Source organism: Poeciliopsis prolifica, unplaced genomic scaffold, assembly GCF_027474105.1.
Source record: "Poeciliopsis prolifica strain line A6 unplaced genomic scaffold, Auburn_PproV2 SCAFFOLD021, whole genome shotgun sequence".
NCBI classification, from domain to species: Eukaryota; Metazoa; Chordata; class Actinopteri; order Cyprinodontiformes; family Poeciliidae; genus Poeciliopsis; species Poeciliopsis prolifica.
The window spans coordinates 252,887-268,024 of record NW_026562396.1 but is presented as its reverse complement, the minus strand read 5'-3'; the positions used below and the strand labels follow the sequence as shown (position 1 = coordinate 268,024).

General features: G+C 36.9%; 1 protein-coding gene across 2 annotated transcripts in view; it reads right to left on the bottom strand.

Annotated features, from left to right (window-relative positions):
- Nucleotides 1-15,138, bottom strand: part of apba2b (amyloid beta (A4) precursor protein-binding, family A, member 2b) — a 44,498-nt gene that overhangs the window by 28,653 nt on the left and 707 nt on the right. The window lies entirely within an intron of this gene.

Here is a 15,138-nt window from a genome sequence, read left to right as displayed (position 1 = left end):
CAACGTAACAGTCAGAAAAAAACACAATAAATGTTTAAATTTTGTTTGCAGTGATTCTACTTGTGAGCATGCACATGCTGAATGGTGGAGGCAGACTGCTAAAAGCTTTGTGTGAGGTTTTGTTTGCCTTCTGTATCACTGGCCAGCTGTCAGGATTATTCATTGAGACGATGCCTGTTCGGTCACACAGCGGAGCGGGCTCCACCCGAGACAGAACAAAAGAAACCTTTGTTTTAATTATCTGACTGCTCTCACTGAAGCTGACATTTTGCTTATCCGAGAGTAATCAATCAGGTGTGTGTATTTGTGTCACACATCTGTATGCCTATGAGACCGACTTACTGAGCGCATAGAGTTTGTTGCGTCCGACTGCCTGGGAATGATGTGTGTGTTGGTCTGCGCTTCACATCAATCCTCGCAAAGCAGGCAGTTTCAGCAAAGTGTCGCACCTCTCAGCATCTTTTATGCTTTACTGAACCCGAGGGAAACACACAGAGTCAGGCAGTAAGATTGAAATCTGCTCAGCTCAACTCCACTTACACACAAACACATAATACATCTCATTCAAGCAACTGTGTATGCTGCTGTAAATTCAGTCTTAAAAGTCAGGGTAATGTCTGTTCATGTGCGTATTTTACACTGAACGAAGATCTCTTTTTCTTTCTTTCTTTTCTTTTTTTTACTTTAGAAGTGTATTTAGAGGAAGACTTCACCCGTGAGTCTCTGCCACAAACTATAAAGCTATGGTAATGAGGTTGGGGAATTTTCCTCAGATCCTGAAGCTTGGAGAAAACAAGGAGACAATAAATACAGCAGCAAACCCCGTTTGATGGAGGAGGCAAGCCTGCTATGTAATAATGTATGATTCACAGCTATTTTAAGGCTGTGGATCACAAAATCTAGATTTCATCAGGGAAATCTTGCAAAAAATCCTCAGTAGAAGCCATGTCAAGTTAGAACAGCCTAGGTACTGGGGTTTAGTGTAAACCTATAAAGGTCTGTTTTGATATTCATTTTTGATGATTTCAGTCTATTACATTTGATTAAATTCACATAAGATGAATAATTTCCAAGATAACTACAAAAACTACTGCATTAAATACATACAGTATAGACCTAAATCATTGTTGAAATTGTTTGAAGTGCAAAACAAAGCTCAATCAATTACGTTTCCCACAATTACAAGAAACAGAGAAACTCATTGGGTAAGCAATACCAACCCAATGACTGGCACCCATTTTGCATAGAAATGAATTGAATAACTGTTAACTGATATGAATAACTCTCCTAAAATAAAGACTGATAAATCCTAACGTCTGGATTGTGATTCAGTTGATCAGCTTAATAACAAATCATTTTTAGGGAAACAATCTTGGCTTCATTGAATTGTTTTCTTCTAAGGTAAAATTCAGTTCGGAGCATTAATGAATCAAAGAAAATTGGTTGATGTAGTCACTTGACTGTGTGTGTAAATACTAATTTCATTGTTGCCATCCAGTACTAATTAGAGGCAGCACGGACAGAGCCGGGTCGAATGGGGTCGATTTAACAGCAGCACGGATCCAAAGATGACATAAACTTGGATTATCAGCGTGTTCACTTTAATCCTCTTACATAACCATCACCAGTGTTAGGTCACTAAACAGGCCACTATAGATACAACAGGGATTTGCCCAACCCTAAGTTTCACATGTTTTACCTTCTGTGGGACACATCCATTCCTTTGACTGGTCCACAATGAAATATGCATGTTTTTCAGAGAACAAATCTGAGAAAATTGCTTCTATTTTGTTTCCAGCTAATTAAACTTATACAGTTCTCGAACATTGTCGGGACACCCGGGGAGCATTTAACAAAGAGATACTGGTTACTGTAAAAAATATCAACTTATGTCAAAAAAACAAAGAATTACTGCCTGCATTTAAAATATCTCAGTAGACAAACTAAAAATTAAGATTTAAAATGTATACATTTTTAACAGTTGTTTTTGCAGAAGATATTTATGGTGTGAGTGAGCAGAGGTGGTCCCACCCTGACTGTTTTGTATGGCTGTTTTGCATCAGTCACTGTTGACATTCATATCCTCTGGTGTGGAAGATCAAAGTACTCAACTTAAAATAAGTCTCTACTAATTTCCCACTGTCTTTTGTTTCACATCAGTTATATTGGCTGTATATCTAAGCAGTTTTCTAAGCCAACAAAAAAAAGGTAAATCAAGACCTGCATACTTAGCAATGAAGAAAGAACTAAACTGAATACTTATTCAAATTCACATAAAATGTAAATGAATACATTGAGTTGGTAACTGGAAGCAAGTGAGATAAAGAGGACAAATAAATGCTCTAAAATTACAGAGCAGGTGACTGAATTTATTGATGTGGACGGCCATCCTATCTTAGTCATCTTTTGCAGCCACTGACCCACAGTATGTCCTCTGTCCTGCACACTGCATAGCCAACACGGGGCTCCTCAAGCTGCAATACATCCTGGGAGGATAGGGGATCTAAAGTCACCACCATCCTCTGTAGTGCAAAAACAATTAGCTTTTATGATCCACCTAGCTATGTAAAATGAGGTGTTTATGCAATCCCTCATTTTATGTAAAATGTATTTTTTAATTGTCATTATTTTGGAAAACATTAGTTTTAATTGTGATGTTAAAATGTTTTTTTTTAAGTTTTTAATCAAAATGCTAGATTACGTGGATCATGATTGATTTGTAAAAGCAATAACAATGTCCAAGTGCGTGAATACTTTTAATAGGCACTATAAATAGATTCCTCATTGATCAAAAACAAGCTGTGTTGCATGTCCAGTGGTTTAATAGATGCAGTTCTGCAGATTGTGAAATGTTAAAATTGATGAGATAGTAAACACTGAAAAGATTTTCCATCTGTTCAGATACTATTTAAAAATAGAATGCAAGAAATACAAAAGAAAATCAACAATCAACATAGTGGTTCAGAGTCTTAATCACTTTGCACCCATGCTTCAGTCAGGTGCGCACAAATAAGTCCTGTCATAACACCATGGAAAAGAAACCTTGGACCGGCCATATTAATTGTTTTTAACAATTAATATGGATCAATAATGGCTAATAATACATCAAGGTTGGTGTTTGTCTTCAGCAGTTTCAATAATTTAATCAGAACCGAACCATGGCAGATCATAGACTGAGTACCCACCAGCAAACCAGATCGAATTGCAAGTGCACTGAGCCATTAAGCTAGTTTCCTGATGACATTCATTTTCTACATCTTAATAGATCACAAATGTCTAACAGACACTACGAGTGACATTGAGCCCTAATAAGGTGACAACAAAGGAGAGACTGTAGTTGTGAGGTTTATGGGACCCTTTAAATATCACAGTGCTGCCTGTTTAATCACTTTGTAGTTTTGAAACCACCAGAAACATGAAGTAACACTGAAACTGATGATAAATGTCAGCTGGTGATGATTGCAGTTGAAATGCCTACAATAACAAAAAAATGTAATGCACTGTTGGTGTCAGGATGATACACAGTTCTAATTATTTCTTCCCATCTTGGAGTATACTGGAGCAGGCTGGAGATGAATATTCCTACAGAAGATTAATAAATGATGAGGGATGGCAGTATTGAGTAGCTCAAAACAGTTCGAATTACTCAGATGTACATGCATCTTCTTTTCTCCACCCTCTGCACAGAGTTTTCAGCAGGCTACCTCATGATGCTCCTCCATCTACTTCATGAGCACACAGTCTGCTTGCAGCCTCACTTTCATTATTCAATTCCTGAATTTCCCAGCTCATCCTGCAGCTGTTCTACTAGAAAAGGGTGGTGGGTATCCGTGTTTATATGACATTATTGAATAAACTGGAAGAATTGACACAGTAATGCATTTGTTTTGGGGTTTTTTTCAGTAAGAAAATATACAAGCAAATCCATGTAGTGAAGTATAGATTTCCACTTAAGTGTTTCAAAATCTAAATCTTTTAAAAGATAATAAAAATCTAACTCCACATTGTATTTTTGTTAATGACTTTACAAGAACCAAAAGATGTAAGCTCATCAGACAAATATTTTGCAATAACTCTTGACAGATTTCGACAGAGATTTTGAAATGAATTACTTTGGGTTCAGTTATTTGGTTTCAGACAGAGTGTAACTCCAATTACGTCCCTAAATTATAGTGATCGCTGCTGTATTTGGCTAAGCAGAGACAATAACACCTGTCTCTGCTTAGGTGTCAATCCCTCTGCTGTTGATTGTGATGATGTAGGTTGCATGGCAGGTCCATGCAGTGTGAGGGTAAGCGGTGGGACTGCGGGCATCATAAGTCTGTCTGTCTTGTAATAATTGTTGGTAATAATTGAAGTAGCAAGTGATGCAGCAGCTCTGAATAAAAAATCATTAAGATTGTAATCATCCTAGTGGAACGTGTGGCACAGACCAAATGGTTCTTAGAACAGTTTAACTGGAAATGATTCACTCGACGCTCATTATTAAAATCTAACATTATTTATTCGGTTCCTTTTTAAAAACTGCTTCCATGTGGTTTACTGCAATTTCTCTGATATCCATACAGTGTTCTCACAGACAACTGCATCGAAGCAAAACACATGCAAGCACACTGCAACTGTGGAAAACTTTAACTCTAATTACATCTTTATACACGACTCTGTAGATTAACTATCACCAACACATAGTTTCCACAATTTTCCTTGCAGCATTTCCTCATCTCAGTTTGCACCTAAACTGTGTATCCAATGTAGGAGAAGTGGAATATTTTATGTGCTTCGGAAAGTATCTCCCCCACATGGATATAAGTACTATGCACTAACCTGCTGGGACACAGTCAAAAAAATCTGTGCAAGTAGGCAGGGCAGCTCTATTAACTGTTCCAAATGAAAATCAAACTGAGGACATAGATACACAGGAAGCCTAGATGTACTTAATGGAGAAATAAATCTAAAATTAATGAGGATAAATGTGATACTGGGCAATCCTGCAGATTTTCACAGTAAACATCTCTTTTTTCTGCATGACATTAGTTTGGGTGTAGACTTCAGCATGATGTGTTTTGACAGATCTCAGCTAATTTGCAAAAAAAGCTATTATGGAAAGTCATTTGGACCTGCAGGCCTTCATGTTTGTAGACTGCACCGGATGCAAAATAATGTAGTCCCACAGATGCAAAAATGGTACAAAAGACTTAAGGCAGAAACATGTTTCTTTTGAGTCTCAATGTTTGCAGAAACATTTATATGCATCTTCACGATTGCCTGTAATGAGACAATAAAACACAAAACGAGGTATTTTATATTAGAGTGCAGTTTCTACAGGAAGCCTCTCTTACATGATTTCTCCACATTTAGAAAATGGCTTTCATTGGTTCACTGGAGGCCCAAAGCATTTAAAAAATTACTTTGCATCTGATTCCAGACTGATAGATGGCCATGACTGTTTTTTGTCCTTCTCTGGTTTTTTTATTTGGTATTTAGTGTGTTGCTTTATTCTACTTGATGCTTCCAGGCAACTTTTTTTCTGTAGTTTGAGTCCATAGGTCTAGCAGTGATCATATCTGTGTTTGATGAAGTTGAACTGAGTTTTCAGAATAATTACATTTTGCTTTGATCTGATATAAAAAATTGTTTGATTATTTGAAAAAAAATTACCTTTTACATAAGAAAGCTATTAAGGGGCAAATGCTTTTCCACAGCATGAATTAAATTCACTGAGTAAAAAAAAAGAGCGATTGCTAATCCCATAAAGACTTTAGTGCCAGAGGAGTAGTACAAGATCAAATGAAGCAAGATTAGGTGAGTCTTATTCTCCCACATTCTGACAGCAGAATGCTATCATCTGCCTCTGAAACCAGGCTACATGTCACACGGTGTCCTCGCACCGTGCATCCCCCCGTGACAGTTTCCAGGTTTCAGTCCTCACTGAGCCCAGCCACCGCTAACACACATCAAGGGTGTTGGTGTAAGGTATCTGTCAGAACAGAAAGCAGAGCTGTGCTGATCAGAAGGAGGAAGTCAGTGGGTCTAAAGAGAACTAACAGAAGTAATGTTGCCCACGAAAAACAGAAAATACCAACTATACTTTTAAACAGATTATGATTTATGAAATAATAAGAGCCTGTATATAAATTTCCACTTGGTTATGCAGTTCCTATTTCAAACTACAGAAAACCAAGAATTGCATGCATTGATAGCACGCAAAAAAAAATCTTTGGGAAGCTGATAAGTACTTAATTCTTAGGATTTATTAATGTATTTATTTTATTCTTTAGTGTTTTATTGTGTGACACTTTCATTTCGTAAAGGTACTTTACATATCTCAGGGACTGTTTATAATTCAGGGTATTTTTATTTCTTCTTCTTTTTTTTCTAACGTTTATATTACCAAGACAAAAAAAAAAAAAAAATGAGATGAAAAACGTCTTTTTCACGCTGGTTAGAGTGAATCGAACAGAGAGACACCGAACTTAAGAGTGTCTGACTGAGGCTGTAACAAGCAAGCAACAATTTATTTCACTCATAATAAGTCTTGGAAGGCTTCTGCCTTAAAATATGACAGACGCTTTGCTTAGATTAACACCAGCTTCTCTGGGTACATTTTACTCTCATTTTCAGACAGTGTTCGTGCCGGCATAAAATGGTGCCATAAACATATTTCTGTCTCCACTGAGAGGGAAAAAAACATAACATAATCACTTTGGCAGTAACTAAAATGATAGTGTCCCATCTTCTTGCAGTTCTCTTTGGCTCCCAGAATGCAGCCCTGCGGCCTGCACGAGTCCCACAAGTCCAATTCATACTGCAGCACACTGCGGTATTAAAAGGCGAAACACTCAGCAGATCTCTCTCACGACTAAGCCAAAGGTGAAGAAAAGAAGTCAGAGGCCTGAAACAAGTGATTTTGTCCACTTCCTTAAATCCACAAATCATGTTAATACAATTTTTATTTTACTGTATTCCAATTATGAATTGTAATTATATGGAATATATTACAAAATTATAAACTATATGAAAAGATAATGTAAACACATACATGTTCTTACATGTACATGTCCTAAAGCCCATCAACTTCAGGACCTATTACAAGATTTGTAAGTTATGGACAAGCACTTAATGTGATTCAAACATTAAAGCATTATAACTTCTTACCACAATAGTTAATTCAGTGTTGTGATTTCTCCGGACAGGAATTAAAGTGCAATGTCAATTCAGTTTCAAACACCGCCAATCAGGCCACACAGATGAAAACCAAGCACACACGATAGAAACTGGTTGAGTTTCTATCAACAAGACACAGCAAGGAGTTTATTTTGCAAGACATTTTCACAGTGTGGGTAAATTTAGCTCAAAAGCAAATAGCAGGCACAAACATGCAGTTGAATTTCCTATTGCAGGCCTTTGGAGACTCTTGACTCAGGGAATTGGACTGGTGTACTGTGCTCTCTGATTAGACCGCTTCCTAATTCTGTCACCATTGAAACTCCAGAGAGTGCTTTCAAGAATTTGGACTTAAAGTCACATATTGCAATAACTGAAGTAGCTAACATAGGTCTGTCTCATTACATCAGTGATGAAAAAACATTTTGCATGACAGCCAGACAGGAAAGTCTCCTTCAACATGGTAGTTTAGTTTGAAGCTTAATCAGATTTTAAGTTCCAGTAATGAGAACATGCAACTCCATGTATTTTGGTTCCACTTCTCATGTTTTAGGGCTCCAATGGATGTTACTGTGGTACTGACACTGAAAATTGTGATGATGATTAACCTACATTTTCCTGACACTTTTTCAATGCCCACTAGTTAAATGTGAACAGGGCTACATAAATACTTAATTCACCGATATAATATATAACATTTGTGCATACAGTAGAGCACAATGATGTTGAATTAAAAAAATATGCAAAAGTTTTTTTTTTCTTGTCTTCTTTTGTTACAAATTTAAAGACTTGTGTTTAATGGTACATTCACATATTTTCACATTTAATTCAGTCCAGCACACCAGTGTGGGCTCTTTTGCACAAATATGACAGTCTGTCACATTTGTCTCAGTTTTCACTTGTGTTGTGAAAGTCAAATGCAATATCATATGAAGCAAAATAGATCTTCAGTGAAACCATATTAAAATAAGAGGGCAAATCAAAATAATGTAAAAATGCACACAAAACACACTATGCACACAAGGACGCCAACTTCCACCTAAAATAACTCACTTGTGTGAACATCCACTGTACATCTGGAACCCATCCCCAGTAGGAAATGTATCACACTAACCTTCATAGTCCATCATCATTTATGACTGCCAAAGGCTAACACTGCTGTCTTCGCTAGTAGGCCTTGGATAAGCTGTTCCCCGACTTTAACAAAACACCCAGGAACCATTTTTGCAAGGTTGCCATGATGCCATGACCTCCTGTCCCAGACATCTAACCAGCACTCATCTCTGAATTAAACTGAAGGCACTAAAAGATGGAACAAAAGATAAACTTAGAAAGATTTAAGCCACGGCACAGATAGACAACATGCATCATCAAAAGAGCCCAGTAATAAAGTTTAGTTTGCAGCTTTTAGTGCTTGTAGCTATTAAGCAGATGACACAGATAGGACACAAATGTGGTATTATAATGTCATTCTTGTTTTCTCAAAGAATAAGCTATAACATGAATTATGCACTTGACATTATAAGGGATATAATAGTAGAAGCCTCAATTTGTAACTAAGTCTCTTGGATGTGGACTAATCAGGTCTGAATTTCTACATATAGGACAAAGTCACCGTCTTCAAATGCATATTTAATACATTTGAAATTTGTTGTGGGCATTCTATAGACCTGAATATTTAATTAGGTAAAAAAAAAATAGCTAAAGAAGCTTTCACTAGGGTTCATAATTTTAATTTCAAAAGTCCTTACTTTCTCAAAGTTTTAAATCTTCTGACAAATTGTTGTAACATTTTGGGTAAATTGGGTACAAAATGTTTACAAACTGAGTTCATTTATATGTACATTAGTTAAAAAAAAACATGAAACAATACAATTCTGGCTTTTGATTCAGTTTTGTGGTAAAAGGCAATTTTACTTTGTTGGTGCCTAGTTCAACTTAACTTTAACATTTAAGACTCACTTTATATGGACAGTAACTCAAAAGGCAAGACAACCACAAGTTCAGTTAAGAGTCACTTCTCTGATGTTTTACTTAATGCTGTAACTCCTGAATTTCCCTACTGTGAAGCAGTAAGAAATATTTCTATTCTATTCTATTTTATTCAGTTCTATTCTATTAATCTTTTTTCATTATTTTATTAACTTAAGCGTTTTAGACTGTGCTAGTGTCCTGTTTCAAATGACAGTATATTGTTACACTGACTGAAAAATGGCGACTCTAGAACCCATCAGTTGCCCTTTTGCAAACAAACATCCAAAGGAGAGGTGGTGTGTCAACTAGTTATTTAGGCTGACTGATGTCTCTTTAATGCAAAGCTCCCCAGTTAGAGGTAATTCCACAGCCACGTCTCTATAATGGGATCCCTTAATAAAATACAATATAAATGCAGCACTAGATTTTCTGATCAACAATGAAGTCAATATAGTACAGAACTATGGACTCAGTGGAAACTCTTTGTTAGAGCTTTAAGCAATTATGATTTAACTGAATATTCAAAGTGGCACTAGCTCTCCCAGGTACAGTCAACAAGAAAAGGTGAGGTGTACTTGTTTCTTCTGATCCACAAATTTGTACAGAGTTACATCTATCTGAGTAATTAAAACCCATAAACCAATCATTTTCATGATAAAATATAATTCCTTTTAAACAAAGCAGGATGCTGTTGGAGGAGGTTCCCGTCTCTTCCCCATTATCTTCCAGTATGCATAAAAAAAACATCTGGTTTTGCTATTCCAACTTTATCACCCAGATGATGAACAATCATGGACGCCATCAATCAACAAACATGCCTGTCGACAAATAAAAAACAACCTTGCTTGATTATTATGCTCGAATGATGACACCACTCTGCATGCCACGGAAAAACATTTTCCTCTGCACCTTACAGCACATGATAGAGTTTCATGAAACGACAACAATCTGTCACTACAAAGACAAGAAATATGGCACCAGGCAGATGTGAATTTGTCTGCATGCTCCCACAGTGAGAGCAGCAGGTGAGGCTCCCCACACATCTAAATGCTAATGTCAAGCTGCTTCTTAAACAAATCAGTAGTTACGGTGTTGGCCCGGAGAATGCATCTGAAGTGATAATAAAAAATATCACTCTTTTATAATACAATATATATCTATATCTATATCTATATATCTATATCTATATATATTTATATCTATATATCTATGAAAAATGTCCTGCATGTGTTCATATAGACATTACTGAATCATCAGAAAAACAATGCAGCATTCCTAGAAAATCTACAAGTGATTAATAGTCCACATAAAATAAATAGTCAAGGTCAAAGCAAAAACATCCGTGCAGCTTGACAAATGACTAAGTAATTATAAGTAAATTGATGTCATAAGAAATGTCTCTAGGTAATAACAGATTTCCTGCAGTGTGCTTCTATGTCTTTGAAGAATCTACTTAGGTATTTTTACTCTGGCGCAGAGTCTGGGAGCCTCTGTTTGAGGTTATATTTATGATTTATATGCTTTACCTTGTTGAACTACACCACAATAGTTAGAGATCAATATGAGGGGTTGGGCTTCCTTTGAAAGCCAGTTCCACTCAGATAGAACCCTAAAGAAATGGTGAACCATAGCACTAAACAATCAAAATGTTTTTGATTTATTTTGCATATTAAACTCATCTGCTTGGAAGAGCACTCTCAATGTTTTTGATGGAACTGTGTTTATTTTAACAGACCCTCTCCTGATCAGAAATGCTTCCACATACTCGGATGAACTTTGCAGACTCAGCAGGCATGGTTGAGATTTCATAGCTGACTGTACTGATTTCATTTTTTTTTTGTGTGACAAATTTCTTCATTTTCCATAATACTAGCAAGTTAAAGAGCTCATTGGGGAGAGTGAAAGAAGACAGTGATTGATTTTTAGACGTTTCTTCACATGTATCGGCTGATTGCCAATCTCCCAAAATTAAGAAAATCAACGCTGCAGTCTGAATGATGAGCATCAATCTGACTGGTGGCGTCAGCTCTTAACCTTACCAGCTCAGTGTCACATACAAAACAGTAGGATGTGAACGCCCTCTTCTCCATGTTGTGAAGTAGACCAGAGTATGTGGGGGAATTAAAGTCAAACTTTAACTGTAATTTCAGTTTGTTACAGTAAGTAAGATAATAAGCTGAGAGTCTTTAGATGTTCAGAAAAAAAAAATTAAAAGAGAAGAATTGTTGCAACTTTATGATGACAACTGCTTATAAAAAAGAAAGTATAAACATTATGCAACAATATATCTTATCTCTAAGTTATAAAGACCAGTCGGCAGTGCAAGCAGACAGCTAACATTCGGATGGATCCTGTTAATAAAAACGACTGTTTCCAAGCTTTTCTTTTTCCTTCCTGTTTCTCCCTCTCTGTGTGCTGCCTCAGAGGCATTATTTAGGGACACCCATGATTAATGCAGCTATGAATGGGTTTCTCTTTCAGAAAGCACTGCAGAAGAACGGCTTCCTTTCCTTTTCTTTCTTTGCTCCTCCTTTCTGTGCCGTTTAGCTTTGCTCCCAATCTGACCTGATTTAAGCACAAACTGTGAAACTGGTTTGGACTCGTTTGAATATCAAGACCAGTGAAATTCTGTGCACATGTTTACTTTATGTTTTTAAGGATGTTTATGCTATTCTAATACATGTATAATTCATTTAAGTCAGCTTTATTAAAGCAAAAAATTTCACAAGTATCATCCAAAATACAATTTTAGGGAAGGCACAATCAAACCAGAGTGAATAACCTTTATATATTTTTTATGTGTTGATATATTTTTCAAATAATTTCTGTCTATAAATGTAATTTATCAGAGGTGAAAACTATTTGAAGGCATAGTGAAGGTGAATTGAAACATGAACCCAATGAAAATCCCTGAAACCCTGTATGCTTTGAACACCTTAGATGCCTGTTTTCTTTGGTCTTCACACTTCAAAGAGCAAAGCGTCGTACCGAACACTCAGGAAAGCCTAAACTACATATCTCGATTCCCTGCATGAACCTCTTCAAGCCTCAACTAGTGATTGCCTCAACATCTGTTTTATGAGACTGTGAATCACTGATGGCCTTAAAAATATAAAGGAAAACAAGATAAGAAGAGGTGTCTTAGCGGCTCTTAAATGTGGATGTAATGGTGAAGGGTGGTCTCTTGGTTTTGTTGCTTTTGCTCTACAGGCCATACTGGAGAGGAATGGCTTTTCAGTATCACACCAGTGATCTAAAAACAGCTTCCAAAGACAATTAAAGTTGACTGTGACTATACAGACTATAGTCATAGGACAATTTGAAATTGCCTCAGGTAAGCAAGGTTCATGGCATCAGCCAACTCACTCATTCAGCTTGATGAGTAATATGAACAGTAAAAGTCTCATGTTGCTCCCAACATACTCAGGTATGCTTCACTCCTCAGAGGTCTGTGCTTGAGGTGGGCTCAGTGTGGACTCACAGGTGATGTCTGCTGTTCGATGGTCATTTTTTTGCGACTACATACTGACTCGAACAGAAAACTGCTCAGCAGTTCACTTCAAACTGTTTTGTTTTACACCAAATTGATAAAGTTGAGAGTTGTTGAGGAATCTTTTAAGTAAATGATGAGAGTCACAGCAACCATTCACAAGGAGCATGACCGCATGACTGCCACTCTCTGTGCAGCACTGACTGTTGTGCAGTGACTTGGTGATGAAGAAACAGGTCTAGGGGGCTAACGACCTCATCAAACTTCCTTGTATCCTTTCGCATAACGCGGGAAATGAAGAAATGTTGGCAAGTGGTATGCTCCACTATGAAATTGCAACCGTCTGTGGATAGTGTGCATGGAGTCAGACATCTATCATCCTACGATCACAAGACACAAATGGGACTGGAAACGGAAACGTTTTCTCATGGTTGTTCCTTTGTTACATGCACACCACAATAGCAGTGACACTCCCTACCAGATGATTTTCTGTCCTAGCAGATCTGACTCAGACCTGATGCTGTAATCGAGGGAAACAGCAAAACATCCACCTGTGTGACAAAAATCCTGATTTCAACGTAAACTGAAGGAAACTGAAGCTTAAACAGAGAAGCCAGCAAAGATGGGCTGTCAAAAATCATAGAAATTAAGTTCTCACCTCTGCTCCACGTTCTTTTTGACATCATTTCGTCATTGATTCCTCAATATTTCAGTTTGATTTACAATCAGATTTGATTGTATTAAGCTCACTGTAAATCAAAAGCCAAAATCTAATTCGAACCCTGACATTCCTAGGTCACAAAACATTTCCAATATGTGTTACAGAGTAGAAAATGTTAAGATAAAAAAATACTGCAACTCGCAAAAACTTTTATAAGTTACAGTTCTGAAACTGTGTTTTCTAAACTAAGAAATTCAAAAGGTGATGAATCACAGATTCTCAAATACTAAAGATACAAAAACTGATGATCTGGTCATTTTTGTGCAGCAGGCCTGGAGGCTGTCCCCTATTTCTGGCCCATCAACAGAATCGAAGTAGTATCCTACAGCTGCAGGATGAGTAAGACCCCAAGAGGCTGCAGGCTGAGTATCAGTCTCGTACTGCAGGTGTGGAGCGAAATGCCCTGTAACAAAGCACTGTTATAGAAACCTCACGTCTAAACATATTGTATTTGCATATTTACAAGTTTCTGTCGAAGCTCCCAAGCCGGATTCAAAAGTTGGACATTGCAATCCTTTTTGTCACTTTTTTCATGCTTTTGTTTTTCTAAATATTTTCACACATGTTTCACGTCATTTAATTTTTCTCGTTTTGTTTTAAGGTGTTTTAAGTTTTGGAGTGATTTTCTGACCATTTCTTATTGACATATTAATGAAAAACCCATCTTAGCTTGAGGACACTCCTAAAATACTTCCAGGATTCTTGTTCAGAAAAAAACAAACAAACCAAAAAAAACAACAACATGGAACTAACTAGCTTTAGACATTAATAATATGTCAGAAAATCCTATAAATGTAACACAATTGCAATTAAACTTTTAGTAGCACTATCCTGTATAGTGTAAACTATGTGTCCCTCTACAAATTTTGTCTTTTTGTTACTGTTCCTTCAAAACCTGGAGATCTTGAAGCAATTGTTGGATCTATGTATTCTGTTTTTTTTTTTTTTTTACTTTTTATTTTCTACCAAAAAGCCCGAATGATCCTATAAATGTCTGCCCATCTGTTTTTGACATTAAAAACCTAAGCTTAAGGACATTTGAACTATGCAGCATGACAGTGGTGGTAAGTAACAGCAACTCCACCTTTGAATGACAACAAGGAGCATTAGGATCTAGCAATGCCCTCTACAAAGTCCTGATGGCGTGCAATGAAACAAGTGGTTCTTGATAAGTAAACCTCAAATGTCTCAAATGAAAATATTTTTTGTTAAAAAGAAGTAGAAAAAAAATCTCTCCAAAACAATGTAATAGATGCCAGTTATCAGAAATGCTCAATTGGATTTATAGTAATTAACATTTGAGCACTGTGCATTGTAATTAGGCCAGCGTTGATACTGAAACTGCTCTTTAGGAAAAACCAGCCAAACAAATGTGCCTTGTACCATGTGACAGACTAAGGGAGGCTATTCAAGTGGACTAAATGTGATGGTACCAAAACTGGCACAAAAATGCATTCTGCATGACTGGATGAAGACAGATGTGCTATATAACACAAAGCATGCCCTGTCCCCTGCTCCCTGAGAACAAAGAGCATCCAGAAGCTACGCATATCAACTACTGCCCTTGCCTCTGGCTGGGACCAAAGGATATACAAATCCAACATCAAACAGGGGTTGTGCTTTTCACAATGGATTTAGATCTTAACACCCTGAAACATCCACATGTTTATCTCAAGATAAGGAGATCTACAGGCAGGTTCCTCGTTCTTCTCAACTTCACCAAATGTAGTCCAGTTATTATAGTGTGCGATTTAAAAGTCTTGGGAAGGAATGTGCAATAACCTTTTGA